Here is a 24,819-nt window from a genome sequence, read left to right as displayed (position 1 = left end):
CATATGTAACAATTATATATTATAAAACACATACACATATAACACATTTTAAATGTTCTGCTGACAAGCTCAGTTAAAAATGCCACACTAACACTGGTGACACCTCCCTTTCCATTTCTTTTTTTTTTTATTCTTGAGGATTAAGATCCTCAAATCACCCAGCAGTGAAGTTCATAATGGGATGTGATCAGCCACAAAGCCACCTTACTGTTAGCGAAGGCAGAGCAGGAAGAGATGCTCACCATACTGCAGGACTGAAGAAGAGTAATCGAAACAGACAAGTGCACTTTTGTTTGGTCAAAGAGGAAAGCCAGCAAGAAAAGCCCTGAAAGGGCCAGCAAGATTGCTGAGAGAGCAAAGGCACTTGCTGTGCAACCCTGCCAACTGGACTGTGATCCCTGAAACACAGCACAAAGGTAGAACAGAAGAAACTACTCCACGAAGATTGGTCTGACCTTCACAGATGAGCCATTTCCTGCACACACCAGTTCTCTCTCGCAGAGACACACATCATAGACACACAAACACAATAATGACTTTTAAAAAAAAAATGAAGGAAAATCTAAATGAATACAAGTGACCTGGGCTTTGACATATCTGAAAAAGGAAGACTATTTTCTGTTAGGAAGAATCACTTGCTGCATATCTGTCAGAAACACAAGAGTGGAGAAGACAATCGACTGACAGAAATTAGAGCAGAAGCCTCCTCCTGTTGATGGGCACTACCCAATAGATTGAGGTTATATGAGAGTGTCCAGGTAGCCAGGTGAGAATTGTTCTCTCTCACTGCTTTTAAAAAACAGAGCCAAAACTGGGTGGTCATTATGTGACCTCTCAGACTAGGAACGTCAAAAGACCACAGTTCACACAACCCCCTTGCACTTGGATAGCTGGACTGGATACAGATGACAAAGCTAACTTCATTTTTCTCTATCGACTATCTGTTGGACTTTAAATTAACTTGAGTTCTACTAACATCTTGATTTAATTAGTAATTTAACATCTTGACCATAGTTAGTAACTGTCAGTTACCTTTTTAGATACAGCTATTTAAATCAAAGATTTAATATAAAACCAGAAACTTTGAAGCTAGGGAAAACACACCAAGATATTGGCATAGGCAATGACTTCTGTAAATGACTCCAAAACCACAGGTAATAAAAATTAAAATTGACCAATGGGGTTACCTCTACAAATCTTGTAACTACCCAGTCCCAGAACCAGGGTTGTGTGTTGGCCCACTCTATCTGTGATCTGCTGGTGTACAGGGGTGGGGGTGGAGGAATGGGGGCATGGCCAGTCCTTCACACCAGGGCTGCAGTACCTTCATGACACAGGGCAGCAATGGATGTCCAGGAAGAGTCCCTGTGAGGACCCAGCTTCGATGGTGCAGCAGAGACCAGAAACCTCGAACTAAACCAATGATTCTTTGATAAACGCTTGCATGTAAAAATATATGGATAAAGGAGTTTCCTGTGTGACTCAGCTGTGTCACACTGCAGCTTCCATGATGAAATTTTCCTCTTCTGTTTTTTTTTTCTTTCTTGCCCCCCCCCTTCTTTTTCTCTTAAATTTTATTTTGATTTATTTTGGGATAGGGTGGGAGATGGGTGAGATCTGAAGGCATGATGTGAAAGACATAAAAATAAATTTAAAAAATTAACACTTCTGCACAGGAAAGCAGATGACAGAGTGAAGAGATAGCCCACTGAATAGGAGAAATTCTGTCTAAATAATAACTTAACAGAGAATCAATACATGGAATATGTAAATAAGCAAACAACAGAATGAAAAGACAGTGCATTGAATAACTGAAAACCTGTACCTCTAACAGAAGATTAAGATCCAGATTTATAGTAACACATAAAATAAATAAATATATAAAATGATAAATAAATATATTTAAGTTTTTACTCACATTTCTAATTTTAATAACAATATATTTAAACATGAATTCTTAAACACATTTGCAAGACATAATCCAATAAATAAATATGATGCCTGCAATGACAATCTCAAAATATATGACATCGATGCAGGAAAAGTTCCCGTGTGGACAGCAGTAATGACTGAGATCAATACATGAGGTATCTGAAAAAGAATGTATGTGGTACTAAGAATTAAACTGAAGGCTTTGTGTATGCTAAGCATTTACACTAATATTGAGCAATATCCCCAGTCCATTTTTTTTCTTCTTTTACCAACATTTATTGTAGAAATAGACATTGCATCATATTATGATACAGTTGTATAAAGTCAGGTTGTCTAAAATTATTTACTAATACCATTCTTAGCAATCATAGTAGCATTTTTTTGGTGATCCATGTTACCTATATAATATTGAAGGGTGGATATTTTTATATAGATCTGATACTCATGATTTTTTATTTGAGCATTTATGAAACAGCAAATGATTAAAGGAGAGTTGGCACACTAGCATTTTTGTTAGTTTGTTTGTTTTTTGTTTGTTTTTTTGGTTTTGTTTTATTGTGGTAGCTCATTTCTCCCTTTTGTTTCCTCCCTCCAAGCTCTCCAATATACCCCTCCTCACTCTTTTACAAATCCATAGCCTCTTTTTTCATTAGTTGTTCACACACACACACACACACACACACACACACACACACACACTACTAAATACATAAGCATAAGCACAACCTGCTTTTTAAAAATAACAAAGATCTAATGGATGCTTCAGCATCGCTGTCCCTGCTCCTATGGCTAAGGGGCCATCACAGAAGAGAGGGATGAAAGATTAGAAAAGTAAGAATGCCAGCAAGTCTGCCATGAAACAGTCTACCCTAAAAAGAGCTGGATAGCAATGCTGGAGGGATGGGACTGTTCATGGAGGTCTTGATGGTGAAAGGCGCAATTCTGAGAAATTCCACCACTAGACAAAAAAATTAATAGCAACTAATAACTACTGAAGAGATAGAATTAGCCTCTCCCAAAGATGAAACTCCTTATTGGTTGTCCAATGTAGTCAGCCCTGAAACTATATATATACAAAAAAAATGGACTCAGTAGCTTATATACTTACATATTTGCACTCACACACAAAAACATACATACATATCCAAACATTTATAAGTGTTTATGAATATATACATACATATATTATATAATCATATATATACACACACACAAACAAAGAAAAAGGGCTATCAACTTGAGAGTGGGAGGGCATATGGGAGAAGTTTTAAGGAGGGCTCCTGGTAGGAGCTGAAGGGAATAAAGGGAAGGAGGAAAGTAATGCAATTCTATTTCAGATAAAAGCATACTGAAAAATACAATAAACAACAAAGAACAAGTAATTCAATTTTAAAGCTACAAAAAATGAATATACACTTCTCAAGTGGAGAAATGCAAATGGCCAAAACTGTATGAATCAAATTTAGACACCAGGGAAATACTAACCGAAACCACACTGAACTTACGTCTCATCACTGGATGACCGTTATCTAAAGAACTCTCAGGAAATAATAAATTCTGGAGCAAAAGGTATTCACAGTGTTGGTGGTAATACAAATAACTATAGTTCCTAAGGAAAACAGCATGAAGAATGTTCCACAAAACCAGCAACCTGAAGCTGAAGAGAGAGGACCGTCTGATCCAGCTGTTCTATTACTAGGTGAAAATCTGAAGGACATATAATCAGAAGGCAAGAGGGACCCCCTACATACTCACCTCTCTGCAGCACGGTTCACAATGGCCAAAATATGGAATCTGTCTAGGCATCAACAAAGGAATGGATAGAAAAGCAAAGTCTATACAATAGACTACTATTCCACCATAAAGGATGGAGTCCTGTCATTTTAGGAAGACCATGAAACTGGAGGACGATGTTGGGAAAAATAAGACACAGAAAAACAAGTATCATATGTTTTCTCTCAGTGTGTCGAATACTGATTTTTTCAAAGACAACTTGAATGTAGCGCAGAGACAATAGGGGACTGGAAAATGGACAGAAGGAAAGACAGAGGAAGTGAGGGAAAGAAAGACATAAAGTCAGACATAGTAAATGCATAACACATATGTGTGCGGATGGATCATGTGAAACCCAATCATACAGTTACTACTTGTTACCAAAAGAATACTGTCATGCTGTCTTCAGATCTGTCACTACCTGCCAGTAACAAACAGGAGCAAGGATATCATCTCCTATGCTCTTTCTTTCAAACTCTGTACATCCCAATGTTTACATAATCCTTTAAAACTAGGACACGGTTGGATTTTTAAAATACAGTCTGACAGTCTTTGTCACTAAACAAGGATGTTTATCAGTTTCTGTTTTATATCATTAACAGGATATTTGGCTGTGACTGTACAATCTTACATCTAAGTGTTATTTTTAATCAGTATTTCAATTATATCACTATTATTATATTTTCTTCTCTTACACCATGCATTCCTAACTTGTGAAAGTCTGTTGACCTTCTTCTGATAATTCTAGGAATAAAGAGCCAATCTCACTCCATTTAATGTTCCATTGTATCAGGTTTTTGTTTGTACATTACATCCCTCCATTCAATTCACTCAACTTCAGCATTATTTTATGAGGCCAAGTTGCACTTAGATTTATTTACACATTTAACATCTTCATTGCTCTTTATTGCTTTCTGGTTCTCTGGGTTAATATTCTCCTTAGATAAAAGATTCCATTAATTAAATTTTGCTAGTGATAAACTCTGGAGGATTTTGTATTTCTTTTTTCTAAAAATGATTATATTCTGTGGTTTGCTTTGAGGACATTTTCACTGACTAGAAACATATGATTTAGTTGTCATCTCCATTTGGTGTACTGGGTACATTTCACTGTTTCCTGGTCTCCCTTAGCATTATTGGTACTGAAAGTATCCCCAGCATGACTTCCTAAACATGAACTGACCAGGGACAACAGCAGTTGACATGCCAACATGGGAGCAGAAAAGATCACCAGGCCTCAACCTTGTACAAGAACTACAGGTAAGAAAGAAGTGTAGCAAGTGAGAGAAACTGTCTTCGGAAGGGGAGAGCACACCAACTGGTCATCCAGTACTAAACGTTCTGCCTGAAAACTTACATGCAAGCAACATGATACAGAGTGAGCAGGTTGTGTTTATAAATATTTACTAAAACATGCATATAACAACATTTAATGAAAAAGAGGCAAGAATCTGAAAAGGAGCAAGAAGTACATGAGAGTGATTGGAGGCTAGGAAGAGAAGAAAAAATTATAGAATTATAATCTCAAAAATGAATGGAAAATATGAAAAATATCTACTGAAGGTAATGTATATCCTTTTCTCTTTTATTTCTGTGCCTAAGAGTGGTCCACTTTCTCCATTGTTTTCTTCTTTTACTAAACCTTCCTATGATTCCTTGGATCATTACACTGAACTTTTTCAATGGTTCTAGAAAGTTTTCAGGCACTCGCCCATCAAATACTGCTTGGCATTCACCCGTCAAATACCGTAGCCTATGCTCTTTTTTCTGCTCTGCACTCTGACCAAATGCATGACGCCCTCCTTTCTCCTCTTCCTGTGTTCATGCAATGACCACCATTTCATCTGCCCCCACTTTCGGCTCACCAAGTTTCTCTTTTCTTGTGTAATCTGATATTAAACTCATCATGTGTCTTAGTCTAAATGATTGCATTTTTCATTCATAATTTCAATATGATTATTTTTCAAATATGCAATGTGGCCTTCATATAAATTTTCATGTTTCGTTTTTATTTCAATAAAAATAAATCAGTGTTTTTACAGTAGTAGTATTATACTTTATATGTGATAATTTCAATAATTTAAGTCCTACTGGGTCTATTTTTACTTTCCATTTTAAAAATATTTTAAAATTCCAGAAAAGCTACAAGAGAAAAATGTATAGAGTATACATAACCTTACTTGGGTCAAATACTGTTAACATTTCTAGCTTTTGCTTTACACTTCTATCTATGAGCATTTTCTACATAATAGAGAAATATGGATTAAAATATCTAAGACTTAAGTCAAATATAAATAAACAAAATACAATGATTGAGGGTGGATAAGTATCCCTTATCACTAGAGATAGATCTAGACAGACAGACAGACAGAGACAGGTTTATTACCTAAACTTTTGATCCTGACTTGCTTCAAATGTTAGAGACTGACTAGCTTAGCAAGGTAGTTGCATTTTCTAAGTAATTCTGAATTATATTAGTTTTCTACAATATGTATTCTGTAGTGATTACAAAGGGTTAAAAGTCTATGCTCACAATAAAATTCTGCATGTAACTATAGAATACTTTCAGGCCAGCAAACAATAACCTATTGTGGAAGAGAAGGCATATGAAATGAACAATAATATTATAGGAGTTAAATCTATGGAATAGAAAAAATGAAAATTCTCATTAGTATATTTTGTTTTTAAATAGTAATGTCACTCAGTGTCTTAATTACTAATAAGTAGCATCAGGAAAAATAAAATGCACACACATAATAAACAGATAAAATTGTTTCAGGTAAAACCTTTGTGTCTGCCATTTCCATTCTATATGATGTTGAGTAAAAGGGAGTTATATCTAGCTATGTTGGACACAACTCAAAAGCTGCTTGGCCAGGACTCAGATATCTTGTATTCCAGCAACACTCTGCACTAGCTCCTATGTGGTCTCCCAGGGGGCTGTTTGGATTATCCTATCATGAATTATACCAGGTCAGCCACCTTGCAATTCAAAACCCAGTGAAATGAAGACTTAAATTCTTTCTCCATCACCCACTGGGTACACCGGTGCTCACTATAACCTCCATTCCCATTCCCTACTTTTCTCACTTATATACTCCAGTGACACTGGAGGTGCTTAATTAAGTTGCTTGCAGCATGCCACGTTGATTTCTTCTAAAGCTCTTCAAATTCTTCCCCTAGTCACATGACCTGACCCTCATTTAACTCAGGTCTCTGATCAAATACCAAATCTTCTAATATCTTTGGTCAGCTTCACTGTTTAGGGCACTTTCCACAGTCTGTAATGCTTTTGCCTATCCTCTGTCTTCCTTTCACACCCAGGACACACACTTCCTGAAGTGTGATACTGTTTAATTTTGTTTTCTCTTCCTCCCTCTCTTCATTATCTCTTTCAGAATGTGGGTTCCAAGAATGTGAAGACTTTGTTTTACTCATTGATTTATTCCAAATCTATACTTGGTATATAGAAGGCACTAAACAAATTATAATCATTTACAGAATTAAAATTAATGCAAAATGTGGTTTAATTATTTTAAGATGTGCAAAAATAAGTAAGCATTTCAGATACTAAGGACATAAGACCCTCTCTCAAAAAAGTCATTTACTGTGCATATCACAATTTAACTTGCAGTGTGAAGTAGCAAAATTATACTGTATATGACAGAAGGCACATGATAGAATATGTAAGTAATACAGACAGAAATTTCTTCCAACATCTGAGGACTATGGGGTTTTCTCATTACTGATTAAATTTCTCCAAATCTGTCAGTGTGAAATCTTTCTAGTGTCTATGTATGGAAACATGCAGTTGTGAGTATTTAATATTTTGATTCTTTTGCTAAGCATTCAGAAAAGGTGGGGGGGGGATAAAAACCAATTACTATATCTGAAAGTACATAAGACAAAGGAGTATAATTTTTGTTTAAACTTCTGGTGTTAAATTCATGATTCCATCCTAAAAATGTTATATAATTTATCTCTTGTCTTAGTTTTTGTAGAGAAAAGGACACAGTCAATAAGACCAAATGACAGCCTACAGAATTGGAAAAGTTCTTCACCAACCCCACATCTGACAGAGGGCTGATCTCCAAAATATATAAAGAACTCAAAAAGCTAGACATCAAAATACTGAACAATCCAATTAAAAATGGGCTACAGAACTTAATAGAGAATTCTCAACAGAAGAATCTCAAATGGCTGAAAGGCATTTAAGGAATTACTCAACATCCTTAGTCATCAGGGAAATGCAAATCAAAACAACTCTGAGATACCATCTTACATCTGTCAGAATGGCTAAGATCAAAAACACTGAAGTCAGCTTATGTTTTAGAGGATGTCAAGAAAGGGGGAACACTCCTCCACTGTTGGTGGGAATGCAAACTTGTACAACCACTCTGGAAATCAGTATGGCGGTTTCTCAGAAAATTGAGAGTAAGTCTTCCTCAAGACCCAGTCATACCACTCTTGGACATAAACCCAAGGAATGCTCAATCTTACCACAAGGACACATGCTCAACTATGTTCATATCAGCATTATTTGTAATAGCAAGAACCTGGAAACAACCTAGATGCCTTTCGACTGAAGAATGGATAAAGAAGATATGGCACACATACACAATGGAATATTACTCAGCAGTAAAAAACAATACCATGAAATTTGCAGACAAATGGATGGAACTAGAAAATATCATCTTGAGTGAGGTATCCCAGACACAGAAGGACAAACATAGTATGTACTCACTCATAAGTGGATACTAAATGTGAGGGAAGCGATGGCCAGACTGCAACCCAGAACTCCAGAGAGGCTAACTAACAGGAAAGACCTTAGGAGGGGCACATGGATGACCCTATGAAGGAGAAGTGCATGAGATCTACATGAACAGCCTGGGTATGGGGGGTAGGTGGCAGAGCGCAAGGAGTGGGGGATGAAAACATAGGGAAATGGGAGGGTCTAGCTGGAACAGGGACAGAGTGGGAGGGCAGGGAGGAAGATACCATTGTAGATGAGGACATTGTGGGAATAGGAAGAGGCAAGGTGCCGGGGAGGCTTTTAGGAATCCACAAGGTTGACCCCAACTTGATCTGCTGGCAGTGGTCCAGAGGGTCCCCACACTGTGTCTACCCTGGTGACCAGCCTAACAAATAACCTAATTGTCATAGAGACTTTGTCCAGTGAATGATGGAGGCAGATACAGAGATCCACGGCCAAGCACCAGGCTGAGCTCCAGGAATCCAATTGATGAGAGAAAGGGACGTGGAGATCATGATGGGAGAACATGCAGAGATGACTGGCCACATTAGCAGAAGCCCATGAACTGTGGATTGGTTGCTGTAGAGCCCCCATGGGACTGGACTAGGCCCTCTGGATATGGAAGACGGTTGTTTAGCTCGTACTGTTTAGGGGGCACCCAGGCAAGGGGATCGGGATCTGTCCCTGGTCTATGGGCAGGCTTATGGAATCTGGTGTCTGTGGTATGACACCTTGCACAGCCCTGTTGCAGTGGGAAGGGTCTTGGACCTGACTAGGCTCAGTGTGCTGGGCTCTGCTGACTCCCCATGGGAGACCTCGATTTGGAGGATGTGGGGATGTGGGGTGGCTTGGGAGGGAGGGCTGGGGGGTAGGAGGAGGAAGGAAGGGTGATCTGTGGATAGTATGTGGAGTGAGTAGAAAATATCTTAATAAAGAAAAATGAAAAAAAAAATTATCTCTTGTCCTCAGTTTCAATATCCATAAAAATGGAGATAATGTTACCATCTATTTCCTTATGTTTTGCTAAGTATTAAATAATATAATAGTTGTAAACTGATTAGCAAATTTGTATCTAAAACATAATGTAATTCCAAAATTACCAGCTTTTATTATTCTCAATAAAAAGCTTAATGAGACAAGAATAATTTATCCATTTAGTAAAGTGATATTTTACTTAATTTTCAAATTTGTTATGTTATTTCCAGCCATAATAATGGACTGAACCCTAAAATGCAAATGAAAGTGTTTCTATAGTTTTAGAAGCCATTAAAAGTCCACAATAATCTCACCATCAACTTGTTGCTGGGGAAGCTGGAATTATCAGGTGAAATTTGTGAGTTCAGAGAAGACAAAGGCCTGTCAGTGGTACCCTGGAATCTGTAGTAGAGGGACAGAGACGCTTTAGCTCCACTCATGTTGTTCTCTATTGCCGTCTTGGAAAACAATGGAATGAAGGGGTAGTTCAGCTAGACCTGTGGACAGCCCCGCACCATCTGCCATCATGACTTCACAAGGGTCTCTCCTCCTCTTCATATCTATCTTAGAAAAAAAATCTTGATGATGGAGAAATTAAGAATTAGCTTATTTGACAAGAAAGATGAGTACTCATAACTGTCAAATGTAGTGCGTCACGTGCAACATGGACTCTTGCGCTCATGGTAGCCTCATGGAAATTAACAGTGAACTGAATACTTTGAAGGAAATATGATAATTGTAAAGCAGAAATAACAAGATAGACTGATATAAAATAATCTTCAATTAAAAAAAACATGACTGTGTTTTTTTTTTCACACATTTAGTGGGGCAGATACAAACTTCATACACTCCCTTCCCGTTTTCTGTCAAGACAATAAATTAACTCATGAAAAATGGGTATTTTGTTGCTACATTTCAATTATTTTCACTGCCTTAGGCAAGATCACCTAATGTATATGCTATTTTAGCATCTTATTAAATTATCCTATTTAATTACTGAAACTTACACAATAAAGAATTAAGAGTTACTTCAAAGTGAGTGGACTCTTCAGCAAAAGTGTCCATAATTGTCCTTATTTTAATTAGTTGTTGTTTTTTTAAGAACACTATTTTAAAGAGACACAATATCTTTTTTAAAAATTAAAACTGGAACATTATGCCTATTGGTCATAAAGAATTCAAAAGCGCCTCCTAGGGAGAGCTAAGTGTGCATGTGGAGGGGAGGAGGTTGGAAGGTCGATTTGAAAAGTGGGCAGGGCCGGGCGGTGGTGGCACACACCTTTAATCCCAGCACTTGGGAGGCAGAGGCAGGTGGATCTTTGTGAGTTCGAGGCCAGCATGGTCTACAGAGTGAGATCCAGGAAAGGCACAAAGCTACACAGTGAAACCCTGTCTCAAAAAACCAAAGAAGAGAGAGAGAGAGAGAGAGAGAGAGAGAGAGAGAGAGAGAGAGAGAGAGAGAGAGAGAGAAGAAAGGAAAGGAAAAGAAAAGAAAAGGAAAAGTGGGCAGGAAGCCAGTAGCCAGTGCAGGGCCATTCAGCATTTGAACTTGTTCTCTTACAGGAACAGTGTGTAGAATGGGGTGAAAGGGAGTGTGGTGATTAGACGTGTGCTGACACATGGAAGACTTTTCTTCTGAGGGCAGTCTGTGTTGCATGACAAGCATGGGGATGGTCTCTCCTTTACAGAAAGAGGATATAGAAATCACCCAGATCATTGACGAGCAGCAAAGAAAAAGAGACAACAACTGCCCAAAGCAATGACCAACATCCAGTGAAAGAATATTAAAGAAACAAAGTATATATCTGAGATTTTAAGAAATTTTCCTTAAATTCAAAAGGACATAATACATTCTAGAATCAGAGAAGACAGGGGAAGAGAGAGGGTATTTTATAACACATTTATAACCAGTTTTTACAGTATTTGCATGTAATTGTGCACTGCAGTCCTCCTCAAGAAATACCCTACTACATATATTTCACTTTAGTATAATCCTCATGTTTGCTTGTCATGGCTGTGCATCTGCCTCTGATTTCTCTATAAAAATGCATTGCTGGCCATTTAATTACCTATTTCTTTTTGTTATGCATGTTGAATCTACTAATGTCTCCAAATATATGACCATTTCCCTACTTTGAGCAATTTCCTTAGGACAGAATCCCAGAAGGAATATTAATAGATTAGGTAATATGAATATTTTATAGGTTTTCCTCCATACAATGCCAAATTGCTTTCCAAAAGGGCTGTGCCAGTTTTAATTGCAATGAACTGTCTGAAAGCACCAGATCCACTTATGCCTGCCAACATGAGACATGATTATTTTTAATATTGTCATTTAGCAGGTGAATAGTCATCACATTGTTCATATAATTTATTTAGTCCAGTTAATTACAAGATTGGAAAGGAGGACATCCAAAATTAAGAAAATTTACAAAACCTCAATATTCTATTGCTACCCTGTGGTCAAGATGACTTCACAGATCTCAGGGGATCACCAAGTAAGATCAGTTAACAATAATTTGCATGCACATAAAGCATGCTGATAGATAAGTGCAAATGTGGGCAGAGAAATGTGTGGAGGAAATATCACAAACCAAGTCTCTGATCCAGTCCTATTCAGCAGCATCAACCGAAATAGAAGGCACATAAGCAAGTATGAAAACGAACACAGGCACTCATATTTCATAATCAAGACAAAACCATACTTCAAACCAGCTACTCATTTTCTAGCTCCTATGACCTCTTGTCTGAGACTAGGCCTGGGCTATGCTGACCAAAGGATCAAATACATATTCAGATAACTCTTCATCAGGAAGGGACTATCTCATAATAAACACATTATAGTGCTTTCCACAAATGTAGTAGCACAGAGTTTTAAGGAGGCTCTCTGTGTGCAAACTTTGTCAGTCCTCTCAAATGTTGGGTTTCAAAAGTAAAAGGCAAAGCATTTATGAAATAGGCGAACATCCGTATAAAAGCTAGAAAAAAAGTTTAAACAATAGTTTTCGTATAAGCATTGGCAATCTTTGAAGATGTGCCATTTTTAATTTAATTTACACACCAACATTTGGCTTGGATTGTAGATGCTAAGGCGGCTGAAGCAAGTATTATTTCCTGGCATTTTGGAGTGTGGAAGGGATAGGAAGTTAATTAGGAAGCCAGAGTAAAGACCTCTTCACCACTAAGAGTAGGCATCATCTAATCCTCTACAGACCTGCAGAGAACACAAAGAGCTGAAGAAAAGTGAAGTTACTCTCTGCTTAGGTCAGGATGATTCTCATCTTTCTATAGGACACTGAACATTCTAAACAAGGGCCTTACTACTAACATATATGCCCAGCCTGTAGCACGAATTGTTAGAAGGTCTTATTAATAAAAACAAACCCAGTGTCAATTATTGGGGTGAATGATGGAAGATCAGAGAAGCAGAATAAGCCACAGCCAACTCACCTTGTCAGTTCCTCAGCTGATCCTGTTTCCTCAGATTCGAAGCCTCTGAATCCTCATCCAGAATGAATCTCAGCTGAACTGCTGATAAAAGCCTAAAAGTTTAACCAAGGTAGTTCCTGGTTTTCACACCTTATATACCTTTCTGCTTCCTGCCATCACTTCCTGGGATTAAAGGTGTGAGTCACCATGCCTGGCTGTTTCCAATGTGGCTTTGAACTCACAGAGATCCAGATGGATCTCTGCCTCCAGAATGCTAGGATTAAAGGTGTAGGTGGCACCATTTTCTGGCCTCTACATCTAGTGGCTGTTCTGTTCTCTGACCCCAGATAAGTTTATTAGGGTGCACAATATATTGGGGAACACAATATATCACCACATCAGCCACCATTTAATTTTCTTTATAAGTTATGATTTATCATCAATAGGTATGAAACAGTCTAATATAATGCCCTGCCAATTCATATCAAAATTATTTCTTATACTTAAAACTACAATATCCACAATTACACTATCCAAAATAATAAATTCTACTATTTTTCTAAGGTTACATAAATACATAATGGATTTAAGATCGTCCTTCATAATACATTTTGAATCTTTTTATTTTGTAAGCAAGGCCTAATGTAATTGCTAATCTTTCAAAATAATGCAACAGATCCAAGTTAAAACTAAGACTTAAGTGAATGAAGTACACTTTACCCATTCCTTCTTTACTGGAAAACAGATTATTTCTATGTCCACATTTCTCAAAGAGTACCTCAATGAAATTGTGTTTATCTCTAGTTAATTAAAATGTAATGTATATTAATAAAGTTTTGGTACTGAAAAAAAGGGAATTTTTAAGGCTCTTCACATGCACAGTGAAGATCTGAAGTTTTGACCTGTCTGGTATCTACTTTCCCTTCTGGTGATTAACAGTTCTCTGGTTTTCCTTAAAATGTGCTTTTAAAGTGCTGAAACTCAAGATGCACTCTGAGCAAGCCATGGGAATGCAACCTGAAGTGGTCCAGGCTCCTTCCCCATTCTAGGAATGTTGGTTCGAAGCAAAGGAAAATAGAGAAGAACTGATTATTCCCTTCCGTGCTTCCTATTCGTTAAGGTAAGTGACTTCTGTTGTACAGAGCTAAAGAAATACATAAACGCCAACAAACAGCATTATCAGAAGTCCAGGAGTCTTTGTATTCTACCTCATCCTCATTGTTTTGATCAACCTTCATAAATGAACCAATATTCATTAAAACCTTGGTATTCCAGCAAGAGCTTTAGAAGTGTCTCATCAAAAATTTACCTTTGGTTGTTTTTTGTTTTTTTGTTTTTTTGTTTCTTTTAAATCACTAAATTAATACTTAATGCTTACTGGGTTTGTATGCTTGCAAATTATAAAAACATTTTCTGTCCACTCCTGCTTTTGTGATATTTTATTTTTGTATAATAATGATACTCATTTTGCCTAATGACATCCAATGTTCCTGCATAAATAACGAACATGAATCCCATTCTTCAATTAATTTTCAGTCCACTGGAGGGGGATAAATAGGAATTGAGAATTATAACAGTGAAAAGCCCTCTATTCACAGAAAACACAGATAAGCTCCTGTAAGGGTGGATATTAAATCACTATTAATAATTTGTGCTAAGAAAATTTCTTGTTTAATTCAGTTATAATTATACTTAAGGCATTTTACATGTGAAATGTTAACTTTTACAAAATTAAAACCTTATATTTTTCTCTATATATTTATGCATAATAAGTCTCTAGCTTTGCTTAGTTTCAGACCGTTTTATGTTAACTATTCACTTCATGTGCTCTTTAGTTTAGAATGCAATATGGTCACATATTGTCTCAAAACATTACTCTATTTCCTGTAATCATATATTAATAACTTTTTTTTAATTTCACAGAGATCTGAAATCATTTAACAGTGTGCTTTATTTTCAAGTTTTTATCTGTGGTCTTTATTCTCTTCTCAGTGTTTGCTTGTTAATAATACACTGGTAAAGGGTAGAGAAATTATTATAATTTCGATATCCTTAACGATTTGACAGGTTAACTTCTCAAAGTGATTTATATTTAAATATTTTTGCTAATAAAATCCACTTAATACTCCAGATAAATATACTTCTTTAAAAAGAAATAGTTTTGTTGTGCCTGGAACTGAAGCAACCAACATGCTAAGAAATAGTTTTCCTCAACTTACCTTCATCTTCAGTCTTAGGTAAGTGTCAGAGTCTCTGTAAATTTCTCAATGGCCTCTTTATAATTAATGTGATGTCTCTGCATAATTCCACTTGAGCCCATGTGCACATAAGCACCTACACATTTACTTACATTTATTGCAATTATCATTTAATGCAGTTTTTAGTTTTAATATCCTCTGAGACTGGCTTCATGTGACATATAAAGGAGAAAATTTCACAGTATTGAATAACTGTAACATTTAACATATAAAGAGGTGGGATATATAGCTATATGTATGTATTATGTATGTGGGAAAGAGAGAGAGGGAGGGGAAGGGAGGGCAAAGGAGAGGAGGGGACAGGTGAGGGGAGAGGAGGAGAGAGGTCATCTGAGGGAAGAAGTGTATCAAAGAGAAAAATCAACATCATATTGGAGGGAAATGACTATTTTTAGCTCACCAAGAAATTTCAGGATTGGCCTATTTTGTAGTTTAGTCAGCAAGTTTAGAAACTAAAAGATTATCATGAGAAAATTAGGCCAAAATAGTTACTAAAATAGTTCCAAAGATGCAGTCCACTGTTTGTTAGTTGCTGTTTGTTTTAAAATGTAGCACCTGTCCCCTTTGTAATTAGATAGCTGTGTTCACTCAGAAAAATGAACGAGTATGACTCATATTTGATCTATGTATGTTCTCAAACATCAAAATACAAGAATTATTGATGCATCATTGTATAGACATGAGCTAGAGTAGTGATGGTCCAGAATGCATATTTACTAGCTTACTACTGATATAATGACAGTCTCGGTGTAGTCTTCACATAGTATGCATGAGTCCATGGCACACCTGTGTATATTTAGCATGTTCCTTCTTGTCTAATGGCATCGAAACTTACAATTGATTACATGTTAAGAAACTGACTCTGGGATTTGTCCTTACTGAGTGCTCGGACAGAAAGAAATTTGCCTGAAAGGCTATCTCCACAGGGAACTGACTCAACCATTATGTCATTTATATATGTCAGGGACCCAATGGTCACAAAAGAATCAAAACTAATTCAATGACAACAATCAGTATGTAGCACTATTATATATAGTAAAAACCATTTCTTCAGCCAGAAACTTTTTTATGACAATGATTTTTCTATGCACAGGCTGTTTTATGATGGAATTCTACAGTTTCTTATTTCTTTAGTTCTTCTTATGAGAACTAAAAGGCAGACACTAATACTTTCAAATTCCTTCATCACTCATTCACGTTATCCCCCTCTGCTCTGAATTTTCCTTTTGTGGTATGTGTGGTGAACTGCCACTACTGTTCTCATTTTATGAAGCTAACAGAAAAGTAGTTGTTAAAGTTTTACCTGCTATGGTTTCCTAATTCTCAAACGTTTAAGAACAAAATCACTAGGAGTTTGCTCACAATGTGGGTATTTCTCAGAGTCTCTGAATTAATCTATTAATCACTGAATTTCAGAGACCCCAGAAAGGGAGACATTTCAGTTTAGACAGTCTATCATGCAGGGCAGATTCTATGAGTCTATAAATACAGCGTTAGAAATCATATACATCTATATTCTATAGGTACAAAAACTGACGTAAATACAAACATTTCATTGCAAACTTATGTACAACCCAATAAATCTTACATGACATCTCTAAATGCACCACAATTTATCACTTATTTTGATTCTACTATAGTATTAATACAATGTAATAATATTAAGTCCTATATTGAGGTGCTATATGTGTAAATGATTAGATGCTTTCATTTCTTCTTTCCTGGATGTTTTACAAAATGTTAACTCTCAGGTTAAACGTATGTGGTGATAAACTGTGTTTTAAACACTGCTTCTAAACCTCGCTCCACTTTCACTGACTTTAGATACCTTCCTGAAGTAAAATGCATCCATACTCATAGAGGACACTTGGGCTAAGGATCTGTACTCTTCCCAGGTTAAAACATTTCATTCCTGTGTAGCTCCTATCAACAACTTCACCATAAGCTTGGGTGTGCTAGATACAATCATCTGCTAACTTTGTTTTTAAAACACCAGTTTTCTAAAGTTTGTAGTTAGGAAAGAAAGGAGAAAAATAGCATAAAGGGATGAAATACTAAGTGAGTGATACATATTTTTGGCTCTGGAGAATAAAATACTCAGATGGTAATATCAGAAGGCTTTCTACATCTCATAAACCTAGACTGAATCACTAATATTTTGAATGTTTTCTTTGATAATGGAAAACCATTGAGAACTAACTGTTAGTATGACACATCTTATACTAATTCTCCATCACACTAGGGCTGCAGAGCAAGCTGGCAGTCACTTCTGCAGCACAATTTCTTGAGTGCATAAACTTCACTTTCCTTGATATGAATAAATTATTTACAAACTAGTTTCTGAAAAATTAATCTGGGTCCACTGTTCACAAGGGATAAGTGATAATAATCCTTTTAGATACAGACTAAACTTTAAGGAAAATAATGAAATGGAAGGAAGCACAGAAAATTAAATTGAAATCATAAACAAACACACACACACACACACACACACACACACACACACACACACACATACACACTTATGGAAACGGAACAAAGTCAAGGCACAATTTTGACAAGTTTTATTTGTAACTGAACTGTTTCGATAACCAACTTGATTTTTAACTAAAGACAGACTTTCTTGGCAGCTTTCCAATTGTTTTGGCATTTCTTACCAGAAAATTGGATCATAAATCTTTTACTGATGATAATCTTAATGGCAATACTGACTCCAAAAAATTCAGGGCTTGTGATTAGCCTTTACAAATGCCATGGATTTGACACTTTCAATGCAGAAGTAGAATTTATTTCATTAAAATTATGCCTTTGAATCCATCCTTAGCCACCATCGACTCACTCAATTCCTTTGGCCGACATTTTATATATAAGTTGAATTTGGATAGTCATAAATGCCTTTTAAAAACTATAGATTTAAATTAATTATGCTGAAGGTCGAATGCTTCAGTCCTTAGTTCCTCTGAAAAATATTTTGGGTTGATTTACAATTTTTTGAGACAAGGTCTCTAGGTAGCTAAAGATGGTTTCAAATTCACAATCCACATGCCTCATTTTACTAAAAGAAGGCTAGGATTACAAGTGCATGCCATGATGCAGAGATCCACAGCCAAGGACAAGACTGAGCTCCAGGAATCCAGTCCCAGACAGAAGAAGGATTCTATGAGCAAGGGACATCAAGATCATGATGGGGAAACCTACGGAGACAACTGAACCAAACTAGTGGGAACTCATGAAATTTAGACCAACAGCTGGACTAGGTCCTCTACATAAGCAAAACAGTTGTATAGCTTGGTCTGTTTATGAGGCTGCTAGCAGTGGGATCAGGATCTATCCCTGATGCATGAACTGGCTTTTTGGAGCCCAAAGTGGGACACTTTGCATAGCCTTGATGCAGGGGGGAGGAGTTTGGACCTGCCTCAACTGGATGTACCAGACTTTGCTGACTTCTCATGGGAGGCCTCACCTTTTTGAAGGAGGGAATTGGGAGGGTTGGGATGGGAAGGCTGAAGGGGGAGCAGGAAGAAGGATGAGAGTGGGATCTGTATCTGGTATGTAAAATGAATAAAAAATTTCTTGACAAATAAACAAATGAAAACAAGTGCATGCCACCACACCTGATAGAATGTTAAATATTTTAAAAGACAGATATCTTGTACTTTCATTGGTTGGTTGTCTTGGGGGCACCAACCTTTACCTTAACACTCATGTCCAGTGGATGTTCTTATGGGCCTCCTACACAACTGCAAGACCAACAAACATGGGGTTATCTTTGGGACTGCTTGACAGTTTCAACATTCACTCAAGTACTTGAGAGGGATATATAAATTAATGTGCATTAGCTGAACAGATAATTAAATGGAAAAATGGAGCCATGGCGGAAGGGCATAGAAAACACACATTGGTAGAAGAAAAGTATACTAGTTTTTATTGTTTTATTTATTATGATCTATTTATCTGAATAGCGAACAATGGCAGTGGTCTCTGTCTTTATTCTGTGATAAAGTTTTACCACCCACAACAACATTCTCCCACACATTAGAAACAAAGTGCAATTTGCTAAGATTTGCTTTACTAAGCTAGCATCATAATCAATAACAGATTACTAAAAGGGTTGACAATATTGCCAAATGAATAATATTTCTCATACAGAATAGACTTGTTAACTTGTTTCAAATGCATAGCAATCATAGTCTTCCTAGTGCTCTCTCTCTCTCCCTCTGTGTGTGTGTGTGTGTGTGTGTGTGTGTGTGTGTGTGTGTGTGTGTGTAGGGCATATGTGTGAATGCATGGGGAGAGAAAAGGACAGCGTGACAAAGACAGGATAAAAATAACTTTCTGATTTACTACTGGTTGAGATTTGCAACTACCCTAAACTTCTTATTTTTGTAAAAAGAATGATTTCATCACAGATAAAAATAAATTTATACAAAATAAATGATCTTTATCACATTTTATGAATACATTCTAATTTTCGATTATTTGACATGTATGATCTGTTTCATAATGTAATTGGACCTATTGCACTGTTTGTCATATAAGTAATTACCTTTTAGAAGAATTAATCCGCAAATATTGAAATTAAAATTTAGAGGTCAAAGAGTGCATTTAGTGACCTGGAGATTTGACAACTTGACATTTACTTGAGTTAGTAAAATCTGCGTAGCATATAAGGCAGTCTAAGCTCATGGGCTACCCTGCAGAAAAAATAAGCCATACTTGAAGGATATTTGAAGACTTGAATTGCTTGTAGAAACTAAGTGACTACTCTACCCATTACCACCCACAGCCAGTACTGCCCTCTCCTCCTGACTCTTACAGGCTAGCTTCACTGAGCTTACACATAAACATACTTCTGCTTTTACCCTAATTTATGGGCATGCACACCTTTGTCTAAATTTTAATATATTTATCCTAATTGTCCATAAGGTGTATTGATCTGAAAAGGATTCTTTTCCAAAGTATAAGGTTCCCTTTAAAAAGGCCACCATAAAGTGAGTACATTATTCTATTTTAAGACTTGTAACTTACCCTTATATATAATGCAGTCTATTTAGATGTTACTTGATAGCAACTTGAGAGGCACTTTATTAGCCAAGTTGTTAAAATTCTCCTAAGAAGTTCCATTTTTTAATATTGGTTGCTATTACTTATTTCCTTTAAATTTAAGTTTATTTGGGGTTATTTATTTATAGTGTGTAACAAATTTTAATCTTATACCTTCATACCAAGCCATAGTGAATACAAACATATTTTTGCCAGTCTACAGTTTTGCATAAAAAAACACATAAAACTAATATCAACCATTTAGTATGTTAATAATAGTTACAAAGAATCAAACATTGCAGTAACTTAGAAGTTGGTATAATTTTAAAAAAAAATGATCGCCTGAAGATAGGTGAATTGTGATGAGAAATCTAACAATGTATATTTTAAATATATCAGAGAAACAGACTTTGGAGCCAGAAGTCATACGTATTAAAAACAAATATTCAGTAGCAATTTCTACTAAAGCAACTACCCTCAGACAAAAATAAGTAAATAAATAAAAATAAAAAATAAAGTATCACTGCTACTTCATTGTAAATTGCTCATTTCTTTTAGAATAACTTAGTTACTAAACTGAGGGAAAATAGAATCTTTACTTTGCAGACTACAAAGATACCTAGAGGCAAAGGCCTGGGGTTTTAAAAAGCTCTCTCCTTGCTGCCTGTAATATTCCTTTGAGGTACCTCACTTTCATTTTCTCTGTTCTACCAAACCAGAAACGAAGCCGCACAAAGCGGTTTCTGAGTCTTAAGTCTGAGTATTTGTTGTTGTTGCTGGGTTGGGTTTGTTCTGTGCTTGAACAACAGATTCCTCCGATTTAAAAGATAACACAGTTTCAAACAGGGAAAGTGCTTTCACCAGTTCAATATCCAGTTCCCTGTGTTAAGTCAATTTTGTTCTTCCCCACACTGCCAGCCAGAGGAGCTGCCCTCCCCACCCCAACAGCTCCCTGCAATCCCATCTCCTGTCACAGACAGAACCTTTCCCCGCAAAGTGCCTTAGTGCTGAAATAGTTAATGAAGTTTCAAAAGGAGAGATTCCTATGGAGACAACGATCTCGGAGAAAACAGTCGCTAACTCTTAAGTTTGCGCGTCCTAAACAGGGATGGGGTAACCACTGCAGTGAGCTATAGAGATCGGGAATCAGCTGGCGAGCAATACCCAGTTGCAGCGGCGCATAAAATTCATCTTCTGCGGAAAAGGGTTGCAGTGTACATGGAACTCGCAATGGCTTTACAATATGGAATATGTGAGAAAAACAAAAACAAAAACAGCATACGCCCTGAAAGAAGCTGGATACAAAAACCTGGTTAGCTTTGCTAGTTAATGTGCTCCCAAGTCTGGTGACCCAGATCCCAGCAGGCTTGAAGTTTTCAAGAGCATAGCAGCTCTCACAGCATCTGTCCCAGGACATACCATAACCTAGCTGGGACCGCACACCTGTCAAGGCGGCCAGGGAGGAAGTGACTCCTCCAGGACGTTCCTCCAGACATGCACACTAGCTCCGCTCCACCTCTGCCCGGTGGACCCGTCGCGTCCACCTGAGCCCAAAGGCGCCAAACCTTTGGATCGGAATTCTCTCCACCCCCAAATCTGCGCTCCTGGAAAGTGTACTGAGCCTCCCATGAGCGGCTTCTGCCACCCAAAAGTGGTCAGTCCCCAAGCCTAGCCTCTGGCCCTCGCCCCACATCAACTTCGCTTTGCTCCTCTTCAGCAAGGTGAACCAACCATTACTCTCCGCTCCAAAGTCCCTGGCGTAAAGTGAGACTCTGGGAAGCCTCAGTGAATGCGCTTTTCCCCTGGCGCGCCAGACCCAAGGGCTCCTTTTCATTAAGGCAATAAAGTTCAATTTGCCCAGTTCCTTCTGAGCCAAGGGAGACTTTCCAGTGCACCGTGTTCTCTCTCCAGCCAAACTAAAAACATCCTGTTCACTCCATCCCAGCCGGGATCTTTGAAGGACATAGGTCCACATAAAGGGGACCTACTCCTCTCCTTGTAAAGTGCCCCAAACCTCGTGCGTGTGTGCGCGCGCACACACACACACATACCCACACTCTCTCACACACAATGCCATCCACGCGCTGTCAAAGTCTGTCACTGCCTAAGCCAGAAGGCAGGAGCTGAAGATGCACCGGCACCAGCATCAGCCTGGCCAGGCAAAATGACTCGCTGTCCAGGTCCCAAACATCCTTGTCAGGATGCACTGGACGCTAAGCGTCTCGTAAGCACCCTAAGATCACAAAGCGGTCTAGGGAGCCGCACCTTACCCGCGGGACGCACGGTCTCTGGCCGTTCAGCTGGCCCGCGGGCCACAGGGACGCTGCAGCCGGGGTCCCAAAGATGCTTATTCTCCGCTGCCGCTGCCCGGATCCCCGGCGCCAGCATCACTTCTCCCCCGCCTCCGCCTCCTCGTGCTCCGCTCGCGCGCCCGCCCCTCCCGGCGGCCTCCTGCAAGCCCCGCGGCGCTGGCTGCGCGCGGTGGACAGCGGCGGAGGCGGCGGTGGCGCCCGCGCGGGCTCGCTCAGCTTCACCAGCCGAGCAGCCGCGGCTGCAGCCGGAGCACCGGAGCCGGGCTGCGCTTCCCCGGCGACGGCTCTGGCCTCGGCGACTGACAACGCCCGGCAGCCAATCGCCGCCTCGCCCCGCGCGGCGGGGGGAGACCAATCAGAGCGGAAGGCCCAAGGTTTGCCTCCGCCTTTGCTCAGCAGGCTTGTTTCCGGGAGAGGATGCTGCTGGGGTGTGGGATGGGGGAAGGCAGGGTTGGTGCACAGGGTGGGGGGCTCACTGCCCAGAGACCAAGATTCATGGAAGAAGCCCGGCCCACAAATCTGGGCCAGGGGCGCTTTCTGACTGTCCTCGGAGAGCGTCTTGGCATGACCGGACACTCCTGGTGACAGTCCCCAGAGCCTTGGCACGCAGGTTCAGCATCCTGGCATCACTGTGCAGCGGTCAGAGGAACCTAGTAGAAGCAGCTCGTCTGGAGACTGAATCCCTGGAGGTGGTCACTGCCTTGAAGGAAGCAAGCAAAGTCACCAGACAGCGCCCCCCTCCTTCTTGAGTTGGCAGCTGGAAAGTGGTACCTCTAGTAGTAATCAGCCAAAAACAAGCCTAACCTAGAAAAGAGACACACTAAGAAACATTTTCAAAGTTCCTGGCAGAGTGGACCTTCCTTCTCTGCTCTTCATATAAACTTCAACCCGGTAAAACAACCACCAAAGAAAAACAACAGAAACCACACCGAGACAGCCAGTCCGGTTTAAGCAGAGGACTTAATTACCTAGCACAAGCACGTTGGTTTTATTCACTCATTTGGGGACCATCAAGTCAATCTGATCCAAGAGGTTTTAAGAGTGCGTATGCGAATGTGTCTAAACACTAAGTGATACTGTTTGGCAGGACACGAAAAAAAGAAACCTAGAATCCCTCAAACGCTAATAATTCTTCCTTGTAGAGTGTTTTAATTTCCCTGTGCAACTATGTCAAAATGGCCATCAAAATGACCCAGAGGACTACTTAAAAGCTTCCACACTTAATTTCTAGAAACAAAGAAAAGGAAAATGTGTATACAACGGTTTGAAGAGGGGAGAGACACCCCCAAATGACCCTTACTCTCCATGGAGGTAGGTAGTAAGAGCCACTTCACAAGGCTTTTTGTGAGTGTTTTTTTTTTTTTTTTTAATCAAGTGTTTAAATTTTAGCGACATCTTTTTCTGATAAATGACTTGAAATTCAGTATGTCTTTTATTTTTATTTCTCTGTCGCTCTTCAGTTTACTAGTGGTTAAGTGGCTCAGTGGTTTTTATTGTATTCAACATCTGTTTCTTCATTTACCTTTCTTTAAAAAAAAAAAAAAGTGTATTCTTTGATTTCCAAAACAAACCCTGCACAAACTTTTTGGGCTTTATAAGGAAATGTTCACTGTACAATAAGTAGCCTTGACCAGGTTTTCACTATAGAGAACATTCTCAGACCTTTAGTGTTATCTATGGCTTCCTTGCCCTCGGCCATTTGATCCATCCAGCCAGGCCATCTCTTTCTAAAGAACTGGTTGTGCTAACAGACAGTAAACCACCCTCTTTTTTAAACAGTTAAAAAATGAGATGTAGACCATATTTCTTTGATTTATTTTTTAACATGGAGGTCTTGATGCTACCTGTTAATTTTTTAGATTATACATGTATCCATTATTATAGATTATAATGTATTATATATAATATATTATGTATTATATACAATATAATATATTATATTATAGATTATAATGTATTCATTATTCCACATAATGAAAAAGAAACAGTAACTTTATGGACTGTTCAAGGAAATCCATATAGGAATGAAGGAAAGGAAAGGAAGAAAAAAATGTGTGATTTATTCAAAATGTTTTTGGGTGGGAGTAGTTGATATTTGTAAAACTTACAAATCCTAAAGTTAGAAAGTCAAAAAGCCCTATGGCTGGAAGTCTTGCTCAGCCTTGATGCAGCAGGGAGGGTCTTGGACCTGCCTCAACTGAAGGTACCAGACTTTGCTGACACTCCAGGGAGCCCCTACCCTTTTAGAGGAGGAGGGCGTGGGGTAGGGAAGAAGGCTGGGGGGCAACAACAGGAGGAGGGATGAGAGGGGCATCTGTGGTTGGTATGTAAAATGAATTTTAAA

General features: G+C 38.4%; 1 protein-coding gene across 3 annotated transcripts in view; it reads right to left on the bottom strand.

The window, feature by feature from the left end:
* B3galt1 (beta-1,3-galactosyltransferase 1) overlaps positions 1 to 23,036 on the bottom strand; it is a 584,757-nt gene extending 561,721 nt beyond the window's left edge. For 2 of the 3 annotated variants that reach the window (XM_036184471.1, XM_036184475.1), the window contains exon 1: positions 22,434 to 23,036. The gene's annotated coding sequence lies outside the window, so the exon portion shown is untranslated. Of the gene's footprint in view, positions 1 to 22,428 lie in introns of all 3 variants that reach the window. The other variant, XM_036184473.1, reaches the window with a different exon arrangement.
* Between the last annotated feature and the right edge of the window lie 1,783 nt (positions 23,037 to 24,819).

This window comes from Onychomys torridus, chromosome 4, assembly GCF_903995425.1.
Source record: "Onychomys torridus chromosome 4, mOncTor1.1, whole genome shotgun sequence".
NCBI lineage: Eukaryota > Metazoa > Chordata > Mammalia > Rodentia > Cricetidae > Onychomys > Onychomys torridus.
This window is presented reverse-complemented; position numbering and strand designations above follow the sequence as displayed.